We start from the raw sequence: 5,358 nt of genomic DNA, 5'->3' as shown, positions 1-5,358 counted from the left end.
GGCTCACGCCTGTAATCCCAGCACTTTGGGAGCCCGAGGCAGGCAGATCGTGAGGTCAGGAGTTCGAGACCAGCCTGGCCAACATGGTGAAACCCCATCTCTACTAAAAATACAAAAATTAGCTGGGCGTGGTGGCGGGTGCCTGTAATTCCAGCAACTCAGGAGGCTGAAGCAGGAGAATCACTTGGACCTGGGATGCAGAGTTTGCAGTGAGCTGAGATCACGCCATTGCACTCCAGCCTGGGCAATAGAGTAGTGAGACTCCATCTCAAAAAAAAAAAAAAAAAAAAGACTAGCGCAACACCCTTTAAAAGGCCTTCCTGGACTCCCTCTACGTCTCCCTCATTGCATTCTCTACACAGTGGGATCATTTTAAAAGAGGAATCTAATTATGTCTCAAATGCACACACCTTTACGACCCTTCACTGACCTCCCAGTGCTTATGAGGCAAAGATTAAACTTCTTTACGGCTTCTTCTCCTTTCAGTGCTTTTAAACACTGGTGTACCCTCCCCCACTGCCCTATCCTTCGTCTTCACTCATCACTCCACCTCCTCTGACCTAACTGACTCCTACTCTCACCTCAGATCTCACCTAAAAGCCCACTTTGTCAGGGAGGCTTTCCAAAGCAGTCCGGAACTCCCCATTCCACATTAGTGAAGCCCCGGTACAGCTCCTTCATGGTGCTTTGCATAGGGGTCATTCCAATTCACTGCGGGAGAAGTGGGGAGGGATGGCCTCCTACACTCCACCAGGGCAGTGGCTGCTGTTCACTGCACCTAGCACTACATCTGACACCTGGAAGACCCTTATTAAAACATTTGTTGGGCAAGTGAATAAACATTACTGATAATAAAATAAATGGACCTTAGAACAAACATACTAATTTGGCCTGTAAAACTGGCAAAAAAAAAAAAAAAATGAAAAAGGCCACTGTCCACTTGTCATTAGCAGGTTTACAGCACCCTTCTACGTTTTTCATATCTTTTAATTGAGATGAATTTTGCATAATATAAAATTAACCATTGGAAAGTAGACAATTAAGTGACATTTAGTACATTCACAATGATGAGCAACCATCAGCCACCACCTCTATCTAGTTCCAAATATTTCCATCACGCCGAAAGGAAACCTAGTACTCATTAAGCAGTTGCACTCTGATATGGTTTGGATCTATGTCTCCGCCCAATCTTATGTTCAATCATAATCTCCAGTGCTGAGAGTGGGACCTGGTGGGAGGTAATTGAATCATGGTGGTGCTTTTTCAGGAATGGTTTAGCACCATCCACTTGGTGCTGTTCTCGTCACAATGAGTGAGTTCTTGCAGGCTCTGGTTGTTAAAAGTGTGTAGCACCTCTCCGCGCTCTCTCTAGCTCTTACTCCTGCCATGTAAGACACCTGCTCCCCCTTTGCCCCTTTGCCTTCCACCGGGAATAACAGCTCCCTGAGGCCTCCCCAGAAACAGATGCTGCCATGCTTCCTGTACAGCTTACAGAACCCTGAGCCAATTAAACCTCTTTTCTTTATAAATTACCTTGTCTCAGGAATTTCTTTTACTTATTTATTTATTGAAACAAGGTCTCACCCTGTTGCCCAGGCTGGAGTGCAGCAGTGCAATCATGGCTCATAGCAACCTCTGCCTCTGGGCTCAGGCGATTCTCCCACCTCAGTCTCCAGAGTAGCTAGGACTACAGGTGCACACCACCATGTCTAGCTAATTTTTGTATTTTTTTTGTAGAGATGGGGTTTCGCCATGTTGCCCACGCTGGTCTCAAACTCCTGTACTCAAGCGGTCTGCCTGCCTCAGCCTCCTAAAGTGCTAGGATTACAGGCTTGAGCCACCAAGCCTGGCCTAGGAATTTCTTTGTAGCAATGTGAGAATGAACTAACACACTCCCCAGTCTCCCCCATCCCCAGCCTCTGGCAACCACCAATCTTTTTTCTGTCTCTGGATTTACCTGTTCTTGGCCTTTTATATAAGTGGAATCATACAATATGTAGTATTTCGAGTCTGGCTTCTTTCACTTAGCATAATGTGTTCAAGGGGGTTCATCTAAATTGTAGCATGGATCAGAACTTCATTCCTTATTACGATGGAATAATATTCTAATGTATGTATATACCACAATTTGTATATCCATTAATCTGCTGATGAACATTTGGGTTATTGTGCCTTTTGGCTATTGTGAACAGTGCTGCTATGATCTCTTACCTTTTTGATGGGCGTGTAAACTGGTAGTGGACAAACTGATTACCATGCTTGCTGGACTCTCATCCAGGTATCTGGCAGGGTTGCTCCATAATGGCACATTGACTGGGACTGATCCTCCAGTGCCTGTGCCATTAGTGGTTAAATATTTTGAATAATTATGAAAGATTACCATAAATTCAACAAAGAGGGGGACACGTTCTGCTCCCCTTAACCCCACAAAGGACTAAGACAGAGGTAGGTAATTTACCAAGGACAGCCAAATGTAATCTGTGAGAGTGATCAATGAGGTAGCCAGAAGGAAAGTTCAGCCTAAATAGGCATGATGACTGTTAGCTAAGCCAGTCCAATTTCTTATGTGGGGAAAATGAACTCAAAATATGGACAGGAATTGAAGAGTTCGTAATGGGAGCAGAAGATGAAAAAGGCCGGCTGTGAATGGCTGATTTCTGGAGCAGAGCTTCTTGCGCTGTGACTACTGATGGGGGACAAGGTAGCTGGTCCCCAGAGCTCCCCTGCATCCTGAACGACCTTCAGTTGCACCCCGTGTGGCTCAGTGAGTTCTTATTTGTTCTTTGCGGTTACTATGAGGCCTGGTTTCACGGCTTAGATTCCTGCCCTAAATATTTCTACAATTGTCATTCCGACAAACCTCCCAATGACTGAGGTAACCTGAGTGATTCTTTGCATCCAAAGGAGCTTAAGGAAAACACCTTTGAAAAGAAATTAAGTTACAGATATCAAGAGCTTTATAATCATTCAGTCTTTGATCCAATAATTCCTCTCCAGAGCTCCAGTCTAAGACAATGATCCCAGAGTCAGAAAAACCACATGCACAAGGAAGTTAATCTCAATTTTAGTTTAGTGCAAGAAATTGGAAACATGTCCAAATGTTGTCAAATGATTAAAAAAAGGAAAAAATTAAATTGCCTAAATTAGATTAAAAACTTATTTATTAAGGATTATGCGTATGAATAGTTTTATATTCATACTGAAGTATTGTTCTATAATGATTTTTATTTTAAAAAGGTAGGAAATATATATTTATATGGAAAATATTAACAGAAAGATAAAACAAAATATGAATAATGATTATCATTGGGTGATATTTTTGTGCTGTTATTTAAAAGATTTTATGACACATGCATGTGCTCTTTTTACCATAAGAAAATGCTTTCTTAGGCCGGGGGTGGTGGCTCAAGCCTGTAATCCTAGCACTTTGGGAGGCTGAGGCAGGCAGATCACCTGAGATGAGGAGTTCGAGACCAGCCTGAGCAACATGGAGAAACCATGTCTCTACTGAACGTACAAAATTAGCTGGGCATGGTGGCGCATGCTTGTAACGCTAGTTACTTGGGAGGCTGAGGCAGGAGAATCGCTTGAACCCAGGAGGCAGAGGTTGCGGTGAGCCGAGATCACACCACTGCATTTTAGCCTGGGAGATAAGAGTGAAACTGCCTCAAAAAAAAAAAAATTTTTTTTTTTTAAAAAGCAGGGTATAGCCCGGCTTTTAGGCAGAAACAAATCATCCTAACTGATATTTACTTCTTAGAAAAGAGGGAGGGACAAAAGCTTCAGTACTAGTAGAAAACTAAAAGAAAAAGATCACAGAGACATGGCAAATTCAACCTCCACTGAATTCCTGAAGGAGCCAGATGGTATTCTCGTTTTCCAGAAGGCACAGGATACACCTTTTGAGGGAAGATCAAAGAAGGGTTTGCTGTAGCTGCCAACACTATGCCAAATCTAAGTCCACAGTGACCACCTAGACACCTAGACACAAAGCTTATTAGGAAAAGCTCATGCCATTCCAGATGACAGTTCCAGGTGGACAGACTTGTAATTTTTCCATGTGGATCAGAAACATATACCCACCATACAGCATTGCAGTGAAACTCCAAGAATGGCAGCAGGAAGGAGGTAGAGCAGTTAATTAATTAAACACTTATTTATTGAATGTTTACTATGTTTAGGCACTATTATGAGCCATAGGGATAAAAATTCCTGCCCTCATGGTGCACACATGCTACAGTGTAGGGTTGCAAGGTAAGGAGAAGGGGAGGCAATACATCAAAAGTAGCAGCAAATATAGCCTATTAGACACATATGGAGAAAAATAAAACAGTGGAAGGAGTTCAGGAGAGTCTGTTGTCAGGTTCTTGGAGTTTAAAGAGGTGATGAGGTAAGGTGGTGCAAGGATATTTGAGTGAAGATGTGAAGGTAAGAAATTGAGTTCAAGAAAAACATTCTAGACAAAGGGACACCGGGCACAGTGGCTCACACCTGTAATCCCAGCACTTTGGGAGGCCAAGATGGGAGGATCATCCAAGGTCAGGAGTTCGAGACCAGCCTGACTAACATGGAGAAACCCTGTCTCTACTAAAAATACAAAATTAGCAGGGGCCTGTAACCCCAGCTACTTGGGAGGCTGAGGCAGGAGAATCGCTTGAACCCGGGAGGCAGAAGTTGCAGTGACCTGAGATCATGCCACTGCACTCCAGCCTGGGCAACAAGAGCGAAACCCCATCTCAAAAAAAAAGAAAAACCACACAAAGAGAGTAGTGAATACAAAGACCCTGGAGCAGGATTGTATCTGGCCTGTTCAAGGAATGCAAGGTCAGTGTGACTGGGAGCAGAGTAAGCAAGGCGGGGGCGGCGAGTGGTGGGAAGAGAACGAGTGGAGGAGGGTCAGGTCACATATAGCCTTGAAGGCCACTGTAAGGAGAAAGAAGGAGACCAATGCATCCACAGATGCTGACTGATAAAGATGCAGGTGGCAAAGATCAGTCCAAGGCCCCTACCCCAGGTCACTAGGAGATGGTTATGTCATTTGCTGAGACAGCACACAAAGAGAAAGGTCAGATTTGTGTCTGGGAGGGCATGGGAAGAAAAGAAAGGAATAAATCATAAATTTGTTTGGAAAGTTGTTTTTGTTTTTTTCGGGTTCTTTTTGGAGGGCCAGTGGGGCCCAGAAGTTGGAACTGGTACCTGGAAGCTGGTTGGGATAGAGATGCGGTTGGTGAATTAACAACAGAGTGCTCAAATTAGGAAAGTGAATGAGTAAATGACCAGTAGGACATACTAATAAACAGTTGTTGAATCAACCTTGTTAAACTGTTCAGGAATGTATTTTATTAGGTTATTTTGCCA

This window comes from Rhinopithecus bieti, unplaced genomic scaffold (assembly GCF_001698545.2).
Source record: "Rhinopithecus bieti isolate Rb0 unplaced genomic scaffold, ASM169854v2 scaffold_7398, whole genome shotgun sequence".
Classification (NCBI taxonomy): domain Eukaryota; kingdom Metazoa; phylum Chordata; class Mammalia; order Primates; family Cercopithecidae; genus Rhinopithecus; species Rhinopithecus bieti.
Note: the sequence above shows the minus strand (reverse complement) of the source record.